At 36.1% G+C, this 21316-nt stretch overlaps 1 long non-coding RNA gene across 1 annotated transcript in view; it reads right to left on the bottom strand.

Annotated features, from left to right (window-relative positions):
- LOC309620057 overlaps positions 1-13923 on the bottom strand; it is a 36240-nt gene extending 22317 nt beyond the window's left edge. Inside the window, exon 1 of the long non-coding RNA XR_014239406.1 lies at positions 13849-13923. This is a non-coding gene — a long non-coding RNA (uncharacterized lncRNA). The remainder of the gene's footprint in view (positions 1-13848) is intronic.
- Positions 13924-21316: the final 7393 nt, after the last annotated feature.

A 21316-nucleotide genomic window follows, 5' to 3' on the forward strand; every position in this document is an offset into this window, starting at 1 on the left:
ATTGCAATCTAACTGAGAGAGAATTCAAAATAGCTGTCATGAAGAAACTCAATGAGCTACAACAAAACTCAGAAAGGCAGTTCAATGAGCTAAGGAGTAAAATTAACAAACAGAATGAATACCTTACCAAAGAGATTGAAACTAAAAAGAACCAAATAGAAATTCTGGAGCTGAAGAACTCAATAAATGAAATGAAGACTGCACTAGAAATCATTGGAAATAATGCCAACAGTATGGAAGAGAGAATTAGTGAGCTTGAAGACAGAAATCTAGAAATGATACAGGTATAAAAGGAGAAAGAACTAAGAACTAAAAAAAAGAAGAAAGAAAGAAAGGAAAGAAAGAAAGAAAGGAAAGAAAGAAAGGAAGAAAGGAAGAAAAGAAAGTAAGAAAGAAAGGAAGAAAGAAAGAAAGAAAGAAAGAAAGAAAGAAAGAAAGAAAGAAAGAAAGAAAGAAAGAAAGAAAGAAATTCTATGAGACTATCTGACTTCATTAGAAAGGTCAACATAAGGATAATTGGTATCCCAGAAGGAGAAGAGAGGGAGAAGGGAACAAAGAGATTATTTAAAGAAATAATAGCTGAGAACTTTCCAAACCTGGGGAAGGAATCGGGTATTCAAGTCCATGAAGCTAATAGAATACCTAATTACCACAACACAAACAGACCTTCTCCAAGACATTATTTTAAAACTGTCAAAAGTCAATGACAAAGAAAGAATTTTAAGGACAGCCAGGGAAAAAAGAAAGGTAATCTACAAAGGAACTGCCATTAGGCTACCAGCAGATTTCTCAGAAACTCTACAGGCCAGGAGAGAGTGGAATGACATACTCAAAATACAAAAGGATAAAAGCTGTCATCCAAGAATACTCTATCCAGCAAAGTTATCCTCCAGATATGAAAGAGAAATAAAGGCTTTCCCAGACAACCAAAATGGAGGGAGTTCATAACCACTAGACCTGCTTTACAAGAATTGTTGAAAGGAGTTCTTCTACCTGAAATGAAAGGGCAAGAGTACACAAAATTTTGAGTAAAATGATAAATAGAATCAGAAAGTTGCAACTCTATATAAAAATATGTTCTTAAACAATTATAGCATAAAGTTTAAAGGAGAAAAAGCAATAAAAATAACTATAGCTAATTCAATTTGGCAACTAACTCACACCATAAAAAGAGATAATTTGAGGCAACAGAAATATAAAAGGGAAAGAGGAAAATGAAGGAAGCCACATAGGCAAGTGAAAATAAGATGCTATCAACAGAAAAACGACTATTTTATCTATGATATGTTTTATACAAACCCCATGGTAACGATGAAACATAAATCTAGAGCAAAGACACAAGACATAAAAAAAAAGTAAACTGAGAAAAATATTGGAGAAAACCACTAAACTAAAATGGAAGAGAGAAACACAAGGAAAAATAAACAATGGAGATATAGAATAACCAGGAAACAAAAGATAAAATGGCAGTATTAAGCCCTCATGTATCAATAATCACCCTAAATGTAAATGGATTTAATTCACCAGTCAAAAGACACAGAGTGGCTGGAAGGATTAAAAAACAAGACCCAACTATATGCTGCCTCCAGGAGACTCAGCTCTAAAGTCAAACACAGGTTCAATGGGAAGAGATGGAAAATGATACTCCAAGCAAATGACTGCCAAGAGAAAGCAAGCGTAGCCATATTCATATCAGAATAAATAGACTTCAAGCCAAAAATGGCAACAAGACACAAAGATGGACACTATATAATGATAAATGGGACAATTCATTAAGAGGACATAAAAATTATTAATATATGTGCAGCCAACATCAGAGCACCAAAATATAAACAGCAATTATTAACAGACCCCTAAAGTGAGAAAATGACAGCAACACAATAACAGTAGGGGGCTTTAACACCCAATGGAAAGATTATCCAGACAAAAAGTCAAGAAGGAAATAGTACCTTTATTTTTTTAAATTTTACTTATTTATGGCTGTGTTGGGTCTTTGTTGCTGCGTGCTGGCTTTCTCTAGTTGTGGCGAGCGGGGGCTACTCTTCATTGTGGTGTGAGGGCTTCTCATTGCAGTGGCTTCTCTTGCTGCGGAGCATGGGCTCTAGGCATGCGGGCTTCAGTAGTTGCAGCACACGGGCCCTAGAGTACGCGGGCTTCAGTAGTTGTGGCATGTGGGCTCAGTAGTTGTGGCGTGTGGGCTCTAGGGCACACAGGCTTCAGTAGTTGTGGTGCATAGGCTCAGTAGTTGTGTCTTGTGGGCTCTGGAGTGCAGGTTCAGTAGTTGTGGCTCACAGGGTTAGTTGCTCCATGGCATGTGGAATCTTCCCAGACCAGGGACCGCACCTGTGTCCCCTGCATTGGCAGGAAGATTCTTTTTTTTTATTATTATTTATTAATTATTTTTATTTTTGGCTGTGTTGGGTCTTCGTTTCTGCGTGAGGGCTTTCTCCAGTTGCGGCGAGTGGGGGCCACTCTTCATCGCGGTGCACGGGCCTCTCACTATCGCGGCCTCTCTTGTTGCGGAGCAGAAGCTCCAGACGCTCAGGCTCAGTATTTGTGGTTCACGGGCCCAGTTGCTCCGCGGCATGTGGGATCTTCCCAGACCAGGGCTCGAACCCGTGTCCCCTGCATTGGCAGGCAGAGTCTCAACCACTGTGCCACCAAGGAAGCCCGGCAGGAAGATTCTTAACTGCTGTGCCACCAAGGAAGTCTGGAAATAGTACCTTTAAATGAAACAATAGGCCAGATGGACTTCATAGATTTGTAGAGAACATTCCATCCAAATGCAGCAGAACACACATTCTTGTCAAGTACACATGGAACATTCTCGAGGATAGACCAAATATTGGGACATAAAACAAGTCTCAATAAATTTAAGAATACTGAAATCATGTCAAGCATCCTTTCCAACCACAATGGTATGAAATTAGAAATCAACTACAAGAAGAAAGTTGAAAAAATCACAAATATGTGGAGACTAAACACCATACTACTGAACAACTATTGGGTACAATGAAGAAATCAAAGGAGAAATAAAAAAATACCTGAAGAATGAAAATGAAAACGAAATGAAAATGAAAATATGGCATACCAAAATCTATGGGATGCTGCAAAAGTGCTACTAAGAGGGATTTTATAGCAGTGCTACTAAGATGGAATTTATAGAGGCCTATCTCAAGAAACACGAAAAATCTTAAACAAACAATCTAACCTTACAACTAAAGGAGCTAGAAAAAGAACAAGCAAAACCCAAAGTTAGTAGAAGGAAGAAAACAATAATGATTAGAGTGTAAATAAATGAAATAGAGACTAAAAAGACAACAGAAAATATCCATGAATCTAAGAGATAGTTCATTGAAAGGATAAACAAAATTGACAAACCTTTATCTAGATTCACTAAGGAAAAAAAGAGAGAAGGCTCATATAAATAAAATCAGAAATGAAACAGAAATTACAACATATAACACAGAAATACAAAGTATTATAAAAGAATACTATAAACAGCTATATGTCAACAAACTGGACAACCTAGAAGAAATGGATTATTTCATAGAAACATTCAACCATACAAGACTGAATTACAAAGAAACAGACATTCTAAATAGACTGATCACTAGTAAGGAGATTGAAACAATAATCAAAAACCTCCCCCAAAACAAAAGTCCAGGAACAGATGGCTTCATAGGAGAATTCTAGCAAACATTCAAAGAAGATTTAATACCTATCCTTCTCAAACGCTTCTAAAAATTGAAGAGGGAACATTTCTCAATTCATTTTATGTAGCCAACATTACCCCGATACCAAAACCAGACAAAGATACCACAAAAAAGAGAAAATTATAGGTCAATATCTCTGATGAACACAGATGTAAAAATTCTCAACAAAATATTAGCAAACTGAATAAAATCCATTAAAAGGATAATATGTCATGATCAAATGAGATTCATTTCAGGGATGCAAGGATGGTTTAAGATCCACAATTCAATCAATGTGATACATCACATTAGCAAAAATGAAAGATAAAAAATCATATGAGTATCTCGATAGATGCAAAAGAGCAATTGATAAGATTCAACACCCATTTGTGATGAACACTCTCAATAAAATGGGTATAGAAGGAACATACCTCAATAAAGGACAAATATGACAAACCCACATTGAGTAACTTCATACTCAATGGTGAAAAACTGAAAGCTATCCCTCTAAAATCAGGAACAAGACATGGATGCCCACTCTATGTCCCAATTCAACATAGTATTGGAAGTCCTAGCCAGAGCAATTAGGCAAGAAAAAGAAATAAAAGGTATCCAAATTGGAAGGGAAGAAGTAAAACTGTCACTATTTGTGAATTGCATGATTTTATATATAGAAAACCCTAAAGACTCCACCAAAAAATCTATTTGAAATAATAAATGAATATAGTAATGTTGCAGGGTACAAAATCAATATACAAAAATCTGTGTGTTTCTATACACTAACAACAAGCTAGCAGAAAGAGAAATTAAGAAAACAAACCCATTTATTGATACAATTGCAACAAAAAGAATAAAATACCTAGGAATAAATTTAAACAAGGAGGCAAAAGACCTGTACACTAATAAATATAAGACATCATTGAAAGAAATGGCAGAAGACACTAAGAAATGGAAATATCTGTGCTCATGGATTAGAAAAATTAACATTGTTACAATGTCCATATTACCTAAAACAATCTACAGATTCAATCAAATGCCTATCAAAAGCACAATGACATTTTTCACAGAAATAAAACAAAAAATCCTAAAATTTATGCAATAACCAACGCCAAAGCAATCCTGATAAAAAAGAACAAAGCTGGAGATATCACACTCCCTGGTTTCAAATCATACTACAAAGCTACAGTAATCAAAACAGCATGGCATTGACAGAAAAATAAACACACAGATCAATGGAACAGAATTGAGACCCCAGATAAACCCACACATGTATGGTCAATTAATTTATAACAAAGGAGCAAAGAACATACAATGAAGAAAGGATAGTCTCTTTAATAAATGGTGTTGGGAAAACTGTACAGCCACATGCAAAAGAATGAAACTAGACCACTATCTTACACCATACACAAAAGTCAACTTAAAATATATTAAAGACTTGAATGTAAGACCTGAAACAGTAAAACTCCTAGGAGAAAACATAGGCAGCATGCTCGTTTACATTGGTCTTAACAGTATCTTTCTGGATGTCTCCTCAGGCAAGGGAAACAAAAGCAAAAAAGTAAACAAATGGAAATACACAAGACTAAAAATCATGTGCACAGCAAAGGAAACCATCACCAAAATAAAAAGACAACCTACCAAATGGGGGAAGATATTTGCAAATTATATGTCCAATAAGGGGTTAATATCTAAAATATATAAAGAACTCATACAGCTCAACAATAACAAAAAAACGAACAACTTAATTTAAAAAATGGGCATAGGAGCTGAATATAGACATTTTTCCAAAGGAGACATACAGATGGACAACAGGCACATGAAAAGACATTCAGCATCACCAATTATTAGGGCAATGCAAATGAAAATCACAGTGAGATATCACCTCATACCTGTTAGGATGGCTATTACCAAAAAGGTTATAAATGACAATTGTTGGCAAGGATGTGTGGAAAAGGGAAACTTTGTGCACTGTTGGTGGGAATGTAAATTGGTGCAGCCACTATGGAAAACAGTATGGATATTCCTCAAACAATTAAAAATAACAACTACCACATGATCCAGCAATTCTACTTCTGGGTGTTTATCCCAAGAAAACAAAATCACTAATTTGAAAAACACCCTTATGTTTATCACAGCATTATTTACAATACCTAAGATATGGAAACAACCTAAGTACCCACTGATGATGAATGAATAAAGAAGACGGGATTTATACACACACACACACACACACACATATATACACACAATGGAGTACTAGTCAACCATAAAAAAAGATTAAATCTTGCCATCTACAATGACATGGATGGACCTTGAGGGTATTACACTAAGTGAAATAAGTCAGACAGAGAAAGACAAATGCCATATGATTTCACTCATATGCGGAACATAAAAATTTTTAAATGAACAAATACAAATAAATGAACAAATCAAACAAAACAAAAACTAAAACATAGATACAGAGAACAAAGTAGTGTTTACCAGAGGGGAGGGGGTGTAGGGGGAGGGCAAAATGGGTAAAGGGGGTCAATTGTATGGTGATGGATAGAAACTAAACTTTTCGTGGTTAGCATACTGTAGTATATACAGAAGTCAAAATATAATGGTATACACATGAAACATATAATGTTAAAACCAATGTTACCTCAATGAAAATTATTTTAATTATTAAAATTATTTTAGTTATTTAATTTAAAAATTTTAATCGAGAAAACAAATTTGGTAAGGATGTGGAGAAAGTGCAACCCTTGTGCATTGCTTGTGGGACCGTAAAATGGTGCAGCTGCTGCGGAAAACAGTTTGGCTGTTCCTCAAAAAATTAAAAATAGAATTAGTGTATGATCCATTAATTCCACTTCTGAGTATTTACCAAAAAGAACTGAAAGGAAAGGCTTGAACAGATTATTGTACACTCATGAACATAGCAGCATTATTCACAATGGCCAAAAGGTTGATGTAACCCTCAGTGTTGTCTATCAACATATGAATGGATAAATAAAAGGTGGTATATACAGACAATGGAATATTATTCAGCCTTAAAAAGATAGAAAATTCTGACACATGCTACAACATGGATAAATCTTGAAGACATTATGCTAAGTGAAAGAACTAGTCAGAAAATGACATTTTGTATGTTTACACTTATATGATTTACTAGTGTAGTCAGATTCATAGAAACAGAAAGTAGAATGGTGGTTTACAGGGGCTGAGGGAGAGGGGAATGCATAGTTGTTTAACGACTACAGAATTTCCGTTTGGAAAGATGAAAAATTTCTGGAGATGGATGGTGGTGATGTTTGCACAACAATGTTAATGAACTTAATGCCGCTGAACTGTACATTTACAACTAGTTAGAATGGTTAATTTTACCTTATGTTACCACAATTTTTTAAAATAAGTCACATTGTCCCAAAATACAAAAGTCAAAAAAAAAGAAAAGCTCTTTCTCCCTAACTTTTGAGATGCTTGCAGATCTCACGGTCAGAGAATTTTCCCTATGCAATAGTCTCTTTTCCCCCTCTTGGAAAAATCCTTACCTATAAAAAATAGTAATCAACTATGTAAAACAAAGATCATAATAACATATTTTAGGTTTTATGTCACATGTAGAAGTAGAACATAGCAATATTAGCATAAAGTTGGAGGCAAAAGAAATGAAAGTAGAATATTGCACGGTTTTTATTTCATACATGAAGCAGTACAGTATTATTTAAAGGTTGATTATGATAAGTAACATTTTTTTAAAAACCTTCCAAGAAAGAACTCTTTCAGCTCAGATCACTTTACTGGGGAATTCTACCAAATATTTAAAGAAGAAATAATACCAATTTTTTACAAGCTTTTCTAGAAACTTGAAGAGGAGGTAATACTTCCCTACTCATTCTCTGAGGCCAGCAATACAATGGTACCAAAACCAAGCAATGATGTTTCAAGAAAAGAAAACTACAGACCAAATATTTCATGAATACAGATGCAAGCATTCTTATATATACATATGATAATACATCATGTTCGTGCACTATTTTAAGCACTTTAATTACTCAGAATAATCTTTATATGGTAGGTACTATTATTGGCTACATCTTATAGGTAACAACATCCACCTACAAGAAATTCAAATAACTTGCCCAAGGTCATAGTCTGAGAGCCTGGACAGACAAGAAATATTAGCCTTTCTAGTCTGCCCTCATCTGACTCCATGACAAGTACTGAAAAGTTCATGTTAACAGAAACCAACATCTTCCAAAACCTCCCCTCCCCAGGCTGTCCACTGAATATGTATTTTGCTACCACTGGGGACAACTTACTTACCTATCCAAGTAGCAACTCTTCATCCAACTATCAGTATCTGCTCAGATATACATAGAACATGCATTGAGTCTTTGCCATGGACATTGTTTTACATATTTAAAAACAAATACATGATAAATTTAAATAGTTGTATTTTAAAAATTTATATAGTTATAAATGGCTATATTTATAGGAGCAGGTTAGATTATAGGTGAAGTTTATATAGAGTGAATTCCTGCATATAAACCGACACAAATTTTACTTTTCCTTGAAAAAATTTTAAAAATAAATAAATAAATGGCTTAACTAGCCTATCACACTAAGCATCCATGCTAGGATCAAAGGGAAGTCTAGTCTTCTTGGGGTCTTAACACCCCTCGTTGTAAGGACAGGGATTTTAATAGGGTGTGTGTGTGGCTTTAAAATAAACTTGCTTTCATGGGTAGAACTGCAAAATTTTCAGTGATATGCAGTTTATCAAGAGATAACCAAAGAATGTTCCAAGAGCATGCTAGTTGAGGTTTACTGTTGAAAAATGGCAGTATTTCTATATAAAAATGTGTAACTTTTTTCATTTAAAGTGAAAATTTTGTTTTCTATGTAATGAAATATGATCCAGAGACTATTTTGAGGTATGTATAAATCATTTGTGTGCTGAATGAGTTAAAGCATTCTCAACAAGTTCAGATCTTTTTTTGCTCATAATGCTGAATTTAAAAATTTTTAACATATATTTGTACCTCTAGTTCTGGCCAAAATGCAATAGCCCCATTACTTCCTGGTTCTACCTCTTACAAATAAAAATCCAAAGATAAAACAAGCATAGGAAGATTCTGAAAGATGGAAATAAGAAAGCAGACTGCCTCAGAACCTCAGGACTTGAGGTACAAGACAGTGGTGAGGTCCCTGGGTTTTCCTTTTGCATGCCATATATCCCAGACAGAGTGCTGGAGAAACCTGCCATCTGGAAATGCCAACAGTTGCAGATAACAATTTTTATTATAAAATTAAAAACAATGGTAAATGGGAGTGTTTCCTTAATTTCTCTTTCTGATTTTTCATTGTTAGTATATAGGAATGCAAGAGATTTCTGTGCATTAATTTTGTATCCTGCTACTTTACCAAATTCACTGATCAGCTCTAGTAGTTTTCTGGTGGCATCTTTAGGATTCTCTATATATAGTATCATGTCATCTGCAACAGTGACAGTTTTACTTCTTCTTTTCCGATTTGGATTCCATTTATTTCTTTTTCTTCTCTGATTGCCGTGGCTAAAACTTCCAAAACTATGTTGAATAATAGTGGTGAGAATGGGCACCTTTGTCTTGTCCCTGATCTTAGAGGAAATGGTTTCAGTTTTTCACCATCGAGAATGATGTTGGCTGCAAGTCTGTCATATATGGCCTTTATTATGTTGAGTTAGGGTCCCTCTATGCCCACTTTCTGGAGAGTTTTTATCATAAATCGCTGTTGAATTTTGTCAAAAGCTTTTTCTGCATCTATTGAGATGATCATATGGTTTTTATCCTTCAATTTCTTAATATGGTGTATCACATTGATTGATTTGCATATATTGAAGAATCCTTGCATTCCTGGGATAAACTCCACTTGATCATGGTGTAAGATCATTTTAATGTGCTGTTGGATTCTGTTTGCTGGTATTTGCATCTATGTTCATCAGTGATATTGGCCTGTAGTATTCTTTTTTGGTGACATCTTTGTCTGGTTTTGGTATCAGGATGATGGTGGCCTCACAGAATGAGTTTGGGAGTGTTCCTCCCTCTGCTATATTTTGGAAGAGTTTCAGAAGAAGAGGTGTTAGATCTTCTCTAAATGTTTGATAGAATTTACCATTGCAACAAAAAGATTAAAATACATAGGAAAAAACCTACCTGAGGAGACAAAAGACCTGTATGCAGAAAACTATAAGACACTGATGAAAGAAATTAAAGATGATACAAATAGATGGAGAGATATACCATGTTCTTGGATTGGAAGAATGAACATTGTGAAAATGACTATACTACCCAAAGCAATCTACAAATTCAATGCAATCCTTATCAAACTACCAATGGCATTTTTCACAGAACTAGAACAAACAATTTTACAATTTGTATGGAAACACAAAAGATCCCGAATAGCCAAAGCAAACTTGAGAAAGAAAAACAGAGCTGGAGGAATCAGGCTCCCTGACTTCAGACTATACTACAAAGCTACAGTAATCAAGACAGTTTGGTACTGGCACAAAAACAGAAACATAGATCAATGGAACAGGATAGAAAGCCCAGAGATAAACCCATGCACATATGGTCACCTTATCTTTGACAAAGGAGGCAAGAATATACAATGGAGAAAAGACAGCCTCTTCAATAAGTGGTGCTGGGAAAACTGGACAGCTACGTGTAAAAGAATGAAATTAGAACACTTCCTAACAGCATACACAAAAATAAACTCAAAATGGATTAAAGACCTAAATATAGGAAAACATAGGCAGAACACTCTTTGACATAAATCACAGCAAGATCCTTTTTGAACCACCTCCTAGAGTAATGGAAATAAAAACAAAAATAAACAAATGGGATCTAATGAAACTTAAAAGCTTTTGCACAGGAAAGGAAACCATATACAAGACGAAAAGACAGCCCTCAGAATGGGAGAAAATATTTGCAAACGAAGCAACTGACAAAGGATTAATCTCCAAAATATACAAGCAGCTCATGCAGCTCAATTGCAAAAAAACAAACAACCCAATCCAAAAATGGGAGGAAGACCTAAACAGACATTTCTCCAAAGAAGACATACAGATTGCCAACAAACCCATGAAACCCAACATCACTAATCATTAGAAAAATGCAAATCAAAACTACAATGTGGTATCACCTCACACTGGTCAGAATGGCCATCATTAAAAATCTACAAACAGGGTTTCCCTGGTGGTGCAGTGGTTGAGAATCTGCCTGCCAATGCAGGGGACACGGGTTCAAGCCCTGGTCTGGGAAGATCCCACATGCCGCGGAGCCACTAAGCCCATGAGCCACAACTACTGAGCCTGCGCGTCTGGAGCCTGTGCTCCGCAACAAGAGAGGCCGTGATAGTGAGAGGCCTGCGCACCGCGATGAAGAGTGGCCCCCGCTTGCCACAACTAGAGAAAGCCCTTGCACAGAAACGAAGACCCAACACAGCCAAAAATAAATACATACATTTAAAAAAAATCTACAAACAATAAATGCTGGAGAGGGTGTGGAGAAAAGGGAACCCTCCTGCCCTGTTGGTGGGAATGTAAATTGATACAGCCACTATGCAGAACAGTATAGAGGTTCCTCAAAAAACTAAAAATAGAACTACCATATGACCCAGTAATCCCACTACTGGGCATATACCCTGAGAAAACCATAATTCAAAAAGAGACATGTACCACAATGTTCATTGCAGCACTATTTACGATAGCCAGGACATGGAAGCAACCTAAGTGTCCATCAACAGATGAATGGATAAAGAAGATGTGGCACATATATACAATGGAATATTACTCAGCCATAAAAAGAAACAAAATTGTTATTTGTAGTGAGGTGGATGGACCTAGAGTCTGTCATACACAGTGAAGTAAGTCAGAATGCGAAAAACAAATACCGTATGCTAACACATATATATGGAATCTGAAAAAAAAATGGTTCTGATGAACCTAGGGGCAGGACAGGAATAAAGACGCAGACATAGCGAATGGACTTGAGGACACGGGGAGGGGGAAGGGTAGGCTGGGATGAAGTGAGAGAGTAGCATTGACATATATACACTACCAAACGTAAAATAGATAGCTAGTGCAAAGCAGCTGCATAGCGCAGGGAGATCAGCTTGGTGCTTTGTGACCACCTAGAGGGGTGGGATAGGGAAGGTGAGAGGGAGGCTCAAGAGGGAGAGGGTATGGGGATATATGTATACATATAGCTGATTCACTTTGTTATATAGCAGAAACTAACACAACATTGGAAAGCAATTATACTCCAATAAAGCTGTAAAAAAATTTAAAAAATAAAAACATACAAACAAGAAGATGTTTAAATAAGCCCTTTAGCCAAAGGTATTGGAATAGGGCAACCTAGCAAAACAGAAAACTTTTGACAATACCTGTCCTACTCCAAGCCAGCACCAATGGTAAAATTATCTCGACTGATGTCAGGAAGGCCAAGAGGGGAGCTTAACTACCCTACCCCAGCTAGTGGAATGAGGTAAAACGTAGCAGTGTAAAACGAATCCCAAGCAATCAGAAGAATGGAAATAATTAAGATAAAACCAGGCATCAATAAAATTGAAAACCTATTATCAATAAAGCCAAAAGCTCTTTCTTTGAAAATAGCAATAAAATTGACAAACCTTTAATGAGTTTGACAAAAAATAACATGAAAGAAAACAAAAATTACTAATATCAAGTTTGAACTAGGGAATATAATTATAGATCCTTTAAAAGGATACTTAGGGATGATTATAAACAAGTGTACAAACACAAATTCGACAATGTAAATAAAATAGAACAATTCCTTTTTTTAATTTACTTTTTTAGTGAAGTATAGTTGATTTACAATGTTGTGTCAATCTCTGCTGTACAGCAAAGTGACTCAGTTATATAGAGAGATTCTTTTTTTAAATATTCTTTCCCCTTACGGTTTGTCACAGGATATTGAATACGGTTCCCTGTGCTATACAGTAGGACCTTGTTTATCCATCCTATATATTATAGTTCACATTTGCTAATCCCAAACTCCCAGTCCTTCCCTCCCCCCCACCCCACTCCCCCTTGGCAACCACAAGTCTGGAACAATTCCTTTAAAACCGCATATTACCATAACTCACCCCATATGAAACAGATAATATTGAGTCCTATATCTATAAGATAAATTGAATCTGTAATTTAAAAGCTTCAAAAAATCATCTAGACCCAGAAGGTTTTCACTGGAGAATTCTACCAAAATTTTAAAGAAGAATTAACACCAATTCTGCAAATCTCTTCTGCAATATAGGAGAGTACAATTCCCAACTACTTTTATGAGACCTGTGTTATACCAAAAACAGATAAAGACAGTACAACAAAAGAAAACTAAAAACCAGTATCTCTCATGAGCATAAAAGCAAAAACCCTAAAAATACTAGCAAATTTTATTTAGTAATATATCAAAATAATTATATACTATGACCAAGTGGGGTTTATTCCAAGAATACAAGGCTGGTTCAATATTTTAAAATAAAAACTGTAACAATAGCTTAAAGAAGAAAAATCATATCAATTGATAAAGAAAAAGCATTTGAAAAAATTCAAAACCCAAGCAGGATAAAAAAAAAAAACTCTCAGCAAATCAGGAAGAGAGGGGGACTTCCTCAACTTGAAAAAGAACATCTATAAACACCCTAGAGCTAAGATCATACTTAGTGGTGAAAGAGTGAATGCTTTTTCTTTAAGATTAGAAACATGGAATGTATGTCCAGTCCCACCACTCTTATTCAACATATTACTGGATGTTTTAGCAAGTATTGATACAGTAAGGCCAGAAAAGGAAATAAAAGGGATACAGATTGGAAAGGAAAAATTAAATTATCCTTAATGGCAGATAACATTGTTATCTATGTACAAAGCCCCAAGGAGTCTACAAAAAAAAAAAAAAACACAGAAAACTTCTAGAATAAGAGAATTCAGCAACGTTACAGGCTACAAGATCATCAGCCAAAAACCAACCCTATTTCTCTATATTAGCAAAGAGTATGTGGAACCAAATCAAAAACTAAATACCATTTACAATCACTCCTAAAAAAGAAATACTAGGTGTAATTTTAATAGTAAGACTTGTAAAGCATCTGTACGTTGATCTCTTACATGAAGATGAGCAAGAGGTCTTGATATCACAGCTTCTGATGTCAATGGAGATCCCGTCCATGTCTCCCTTGATCTATTCCAAACCACATAGCTGGCAAGATGTCTGTGAAGATCAATGGATGAAACACTGTCAGGGGCAATTTCACCATCTATGACTGCAGCCAATTAAAATGCTGATTAAATAAATAAAATAAGAACTAAATAAATGAAGATACATAACATTTCCATGGACTGGAAGAATGAAAAGAGAAACTATGTCAATTTTCTCACATTGATCTATAGGATGAACACAATTCTCATCAAAAATCCCAGCAAGATTATTTATAGATACAGACAAGTTAGTACTAAAATTTATACAGTAAGTCCCCTACATACAAACCTTCAAATTGCAAACTTTCAAAGATGTGAACATACCTTCACATGTCCAATCACGTAAGTTAGTTCGCATGTCTGGTATACATTGTCACATGCATGCATCCTCTACAAGTGATTGTGCTTTTGTGTACTTTACTGTACAGTACCATTGCTGTGCAACACGAGGAGCTTACTAATGAAGACTTGATGGAGTTGGATGCCCAGAGAAAGGATGAAGAGAGATATGAGGAAGAAGTAACTGAAGAACCGAAGATATTCATGACACAGGAAATGGCAAGGGGATTCTCTTTATTTGAGGAGGCACTGTTAGTTTTTGAGGCACAGGACCTGAACATAGAATGGTACATGATGGTTGCAGCAGCCGTTCAGAATGCAACCCACTGCTACTGTGTCATCTATGACGAGAAAAAAGAGCTACTACCCAGACATCACTGGATCCTTTTTCCAAGAGGGTCGATAGAATTGAATCCAGCAAGGAACCAGAATCTGTGCCATCAACGTCAGGCGTGAGTGAAATTGCAGCTTGCCTTCCGTCTCCTATTGCTGATGATCCTTCAGCTCTACCATCTCCCACCTCCTCTTCCTCCTCCAGTCAGTAACTCTTCTTGCCTGTTCACTCGATGCCAGCCCCGGTATGCCAGCTGTTGTACTGTACTACTGTACTTTTCAAGGTGCTGTACTGTAAGATTAAAACCGTTTTCTTTAATTTTTGTGGTTTTTTTTTTTTTTGGCTGCATTGGGTCTTCGTTGCTGCACGTGGGCTTTTCTCTGGTTGTGGCAAATGGGGGCTGCTCTTCGTTGTGGTGCACGGGCTTCTCACTGTGGTGGCTTCTCTTGTCGCGGAGCACAGGCTCTCGGCACGTGGGCTTCCATAGTTGTGGCTCGCGGGCTCAGTAGCTGTGGCTCGTGGGCTCCAGAGCGCAGGCTCGGTAGTTGTGGCGCAAGGGCTTAGTTGCTCCGTGGCACGTGGGATCTTCCCAGACCAGGGATCGAACCTGTGTCTCCTGCACTGGCAGGTGGATTCTTAACCACTGCGCTACGAGGGAAGCCCCTTTGTGTTTGTTTTTTATATGTATGAAAAGTATTTTAAATCTATTACAGTACAGTACTATATAGCCGATTGTGTTAGTTGGGTACCTAGGCTAACTTTGTTGGACTTACAAACACGTTCTTGGAACAGAGCTCATTCATATATAGGGGACTTACTATGGAAAGACAAATAAACTAGAATAACTAAAACGATTCTGAGAAAGAAAAATAAAGTGGGAGAAATCACTCTGCTAATGTTAAGACTTACTATATAGCTACAATAATGAAGACAATGTGGTATTGCAGAGGAATAGGCACACATGTAAACTGAGCAGCATAGAGAACACAGAAATAGATTCACACAAATATGCCAAACTGATTTTGGACAAAGGGCAAAAGCAATTCAGTGGAAGAATGATACCTCTTTAAAAAATTGTACTGGAACAATTAGACATCTATAGGAAAAAAAAAAAAGAACCTCAACATAAAACTTACATCATATACAAAAGTCAAATGCAAGATGGATAGTGGATTTAAATGTCAAGAGTAAACTTTTAAAAATTTAAGAAAAAAAAAAACAGGAGAAAATCTTGATGACCTGGGGATAGATGAAAAGTCCTTAGACATGACACAATAACATGATCCATTTAAAAAAAAACATAAATTGGATTTTATCAAAATTAAAATCAAAAACATTTGTGCTGCTAAACACTCTGTTAAGATGATGAAAAGACAAGCTACAGACTGGGAGAAAACGTTTTGCAAATTACATATCAAACATGATCTTATATTTACAATATACAATGAAGTCGCAAAACTTAACAGTAAAACAATATTCAGTTAGAAGAGAAGTAAAAGACATGAACTGACATCTTACTGAAGTCAGTCATATGGATGGAAAATAAGCACATGAAAAGATGTTCAACATTTTTAGCCATCAGGGAATTGCCAATTAATGCCACGATGTAATATCACTACACAGATAGCAGATTGGCTAAAATAAAATATAGTGACAATACCAAATGCTAGTGAGAATTAGGAAACTAGATCTTTCATACATTTTTAGTGGTAATGTAAAATGGGACAACTACTCTGGAAAGTAATTTGGCATTTTCTTATAGAACTATACCTGTACTTACCATATAACCCAGCAATCACACTCTTGAGAATTTATTCCAGAGAAATGAAAACTTATCTTTACACAAAAATCTTCATGTGAATGTTCATAGCAGCTTTATTCATAACAAGAAAAATACTGGAAACAACCTAAATATCTTTCAGTAGTTAAACAAATTCTAGTGCGTCCCTACAACTGAATACTATTTAGCAAAAAGAAATAATTGAATTATCGATAAATGCAACGTCCTGTATGTATGTCATAGACATTACACTCAATGAAAAAAATACTCTAAAGGTTACATACTGTATGATTCTATTTATATAACATTCTCAAAATGACAAAGCTATAAAGATGGAGAACAGATTACTGGTTGCCAGGGAATGGAGATGGGGGAGAGTTGTTGCTAAATGAGAGGCAATATGAGGAACTTCCTTTGCAATGATGAAATAGTTCTGTATCATGACTGTGGTGATGATTTCATGAATCTAAACATGGGATAAAACTGTATAAAGCTATACATACACAATTTTTAATGCCTGCAAAAAACAGTGAAATTGAATGCTTTGTAAAAGTCTAGTTAATAATATTCTGCCGATGTCAATTTCCTGGTTGTGATACTGTACTCTAAATATAAGATGTCTCCATTGTGGGAAGTTGGCTGAAGGGCACATAGGAATCTACGTACCATTTCTGAACTTCCTGTGAGTCAGCAATTACTTCAAAATAGAAAGTCTAAAAGAGATTTGCATATTATATATTGCATTAAGACACCCTATCAAATTTGTATGGAAACCACAGATCTGCTTTTTTTTTTCCTCACATTTTTTGTGAGATCAGGAAGAAGCAGGCATCTTGGAAGAAAACAGCAACATTAAAGTTTCCTTCTGGGGAAGATAGGTGTCTTATCCAGTGAAAGGGCTTGGAAACTGGATATACAACTTCTGTCCTTGTCACTTAAAGTAGTGTCCACTTAAATTTGTTGAGACTTGTTTTGTGGCCTAGTATGTAATCTATCCTGGAGAATGTTCCATGTGCACTTGAAAAGACTGTATATTCTACTGTTTTTGGATATACTGTCCTGTAGATATCTGTAGATAAGTCCAACTGTTCTATTGTGTCAAGGACTATGGAAAAAAGTATGGAAGCTCCTCAAAAAACTAAAATTAGAACCACCATATGATCCAGCAATTCCACTCCTGGGTATATATTCAAAAAAATCAAAAACACTAATTCGAAAAAATACATGCACCCCAATGTTCATACCAGCATTATTTACAATAGCCAAGATATGGAAGCAACCCAAGTGCCCATCAACAGACAAATGAATAAAGAATATGTGATATATATATCACATATACAATGGAATATTACTCAGCCATAAAAAAGAATGAAATTCTGCCATTTGCAGCAACGTGGATGGACCTAGAGAATATTATGCTTAGTGAAATAAGTCAGGCAGAAGGACAAATACTACATGATATCACTTATATGTGGAATCGAAAACATAAAATGAATGTATACAGCAGAACAGAAACAGACTCACAGATATAGGAAACAAACTAGTGGTTACCAGTGGGGAGAGGGAAGGGGAGGGGAGAAGATAGGGGTAGGGACTAAGAGATACAAACTACTATGCATAAAATAAATAAGCAACAAGGATATATTGTACAGCACAGGGAATTATAGCCATCATCTTGTAATAACTTTTAATGAAGTATAATCTGTAAAAATACTGAATCACTATGCTGTATACCTGAAATACTGTAAATCAACAATACTTCAATTTTAAAAAAGAAGTCATGTCTAATCCTAAGAGGGAGCAGTTCCACAGAAACAGCTGTTAACTAGAAAAGGCAAAGTGGAAGGCCTGCTTCAGAGTCCTGCAATACTCACAGCTTGGCCAAGCCAATTACCCTGTGGTGAGACACCACGAAAATACAGAGACATTTACAGTAATCTCTCCCTGGAAGATGCCTCCTGATCCAAAACTACTCTAGACTTAGCAGTTTTAGTAATTTTTAAGCCAAAAAATTCATAGGACTTCTACTTGGTGGCTACCATTTAAAGCACATAGTGGTTTAAGAGTTAAACAGACCAAGAGTGAAAACTGGCTCCACAGATTTACCAGGTGTGTGAACTTGGCCAACAACTTGTCTTATCCTCAGATTCCTTATCTGTAAAATGGGGATAATCAGATCTGTTTCATTATTAAATACCACAGTATCTGAGAAGTCTTTCCTGACAACTTTTGATAAGATATCCTCTTGTGTGGTCCTAGGGTTCAGTTGTGCTCTTCCGATGGTAATCCTGCAATTATCTGTCGGCTTGTCTGTGTTAAGCAAACACAGATGGTAAGGTTTCTAAGGGATAAGACCTGCCATGTGTATTCCCCAGAGCATGGCAGAGTCCCAGTCTAGATACTCACAAGTGGTCAGGGAATCACAGATCACTATTATTGTATTTAGTTATTTGGTCACTTGAGAATGTACATGAAAAATTAGTGAATAGCTGATATCCTAGAATTCAGTTTCCTCTTCACTCTCCATTGTATCTCTAAACTTCTAAAACTTCTAGAATGGGACTTCTGGTATCCTGACATTGTAGATTTATGAAAGACTCCAGCCTCCCCATTACATTCTGTCTCAGAGCTGGCCTCATCTTCAAATTAAATTGAACGTTCACTGAAGGTTTCCCAAATGCAATGCTATTAAGCACACATATGAGGCCCTTAGTAAATTATGTCTATATGGATGAACTGTTGAACAAATACAAATATGTTAATTGGATTTTTTAGGTGAAAAGCATGGTTTTCCTTCAAGCTCACATAGTAAGACTCAAAAGTGTGAAATGAATACACAATGGAGTCGTCACATCCAGGTGAGCTCTCTTACAATCTAGAGGACACAACTGCCTTTATTTTCTTCCTATACATTTCGACACTGCTTTTCTATTTTACTTCCCATGGTCTTTGTCCTGCTACTGTACAAATACAGATATTGAATTCAACAACTACAACCTTTGGTTCTACTTTTAAAAGTATGTTTCTGACTTCCTCATTAGACTGTGAGATCCTTCAAGGTAGGAACCATGTTTCATTATGCTTTCATGTCTAGCACCTGAAACTGCCTGAAATATGGTAGGACTCCCTGAAGAGGTTTTGATTTAACAAACATTTTGTAAATATACTGTAAGGAAAAAATTCCTATTCTAAACTGGTGTTGGTATAATAGATGTTATCTTTCCAAGACACTGTACGAATAGCTTCTGTGTATTAGATGCCATTTAATTTGTACAAGAAATCTGAGGTTTCGGAGATCCAGAACTCTGCTCCATTTCTGTCATCTGTTATGGGTTTAATTTTGTCCCCTCAAAATTCATATGTTGAAATCCTAACATCCACTGCCTCAGAATATGATCTTATTTGGAAACTGGGTCATTGCAGAGGTACTTAGTCCCTAATCCAATACAACTGGTGTCCTTATAAAAGAACACCATGTAAAGAAATAGACAAACACAAAGGGAGAATGAAGCCAGAGATCAGGATGATGAATTTACAAGCCAAGGAGAGAGGCCTGGAACCAGTCTTTCCCGTACAGTCCTCAGCAGTAATCAACCATGCTGACACATTTATTTCGAATTTCAGATTTCTAGCCTCCAGAATTGTGAAACAATAAATTTCTGTTGTTTAAGTCATAACTTTATAATGGCAGCCCTAGAAAACTCATACAGCTTCTGATATAGCAGTTAGCACAGTTCTTGGCACCAACATAAACTAAGGAGACATTTTTAACATCTCAGTCATTTAGGGATTTTATTTCATATCAACACTCAGTTGATATGTATATTCTCCAGGAAGCCTTCTATGCTCCCCGCCTCCCAATGATTCCCAATTCCTCATATGGACATATGCTTTCTCTCTTTTTCAGAATCAAGTAATTTTAATAATCACAAACTGAAATTATCCTTAGCTTTTTAAAAACATTTTATTGAAGTATACTTGATCCCTTTGGACGTATGCTTTCTTCTCTCTCGGCTAAATGCTTAGGACTAGAATGGCTGGATCACATGGTAGACATAGGCCCAGGGTTTTTAAAAAGAAATTTCTAAACTGTTTTCCAAGTGTTGTACCATTATATATTCCCACAGCAGTGTATAAGAATGCCAGCTCTTCCACATCCTGACTAACACTTAGTGTGGTTAGTCTTTTTTTAATGAAATTTTATTTTAAAACAATTTTAGATTTACAGAAATCAGTTTCCCCAGTTGTTAACATCTTCCATTAGTATGGTACATTTGTCAGAAATAATGAAGCAACACTGACACATTATTAACTAAAGTCCATACTTTATTCATATTTGTTCAATTTTTATCGAATGTTCTTTTTCTGTTCCAAGACCTCATCTAAGACACTACATTACATTTAGTCATCATGTCTCCCTAGGCTCTTCTTTATTGGGGGGGGTAATGGTTATTAATTTTCTTTTTTCCAGCCTTGCTGAGATATACTTGACAAATAAGAATTATAATGGAATATTACTCAGCCATAAAAAGAAATGAAATGGAGGTATTTGTAATGAGGTGGATGGAGTTAGAGTCTGTCATACAGAGTGAAGTAAGTCAGAAAGAGAAAAACAAATACAGTATGCTAACACATATATACGGAATCTAAGGAAAAAAAAAAAAAGGCCATGAAGAACCTAGTGGCAAGACGGAAATAAAGACACAGACCTACTAGAGAATGGACTTGAGGATATGGGGAGGGGGTGGGGTGAGATGTGACAGGGTAAGAGAGTGTCATGGACATATATACACTATCAAATGTAAAATAGATAGCTAGTGGGAAGCAGCCGCATAGCACAGGAAGATCAGCTCGGTGCTTTGTGACCACCTAGAGGGGTGGGATGGGGAGGGTGGGAGGGAGGGAGGTGCAAGAGGGAAGAGAAA

Source organism: Balaenoptera borealis (genome assembly GCF_965194805.1).
Source record: "Balaenoptera borealis genome assembly, chromosome: X".
Lineage (NCBI taxonomy): Eukaryota > Metazoa > Chordata > Mammalia > Artiodactyla > Balaenopteridae > Balaenoptera > Balaenoptera borealis.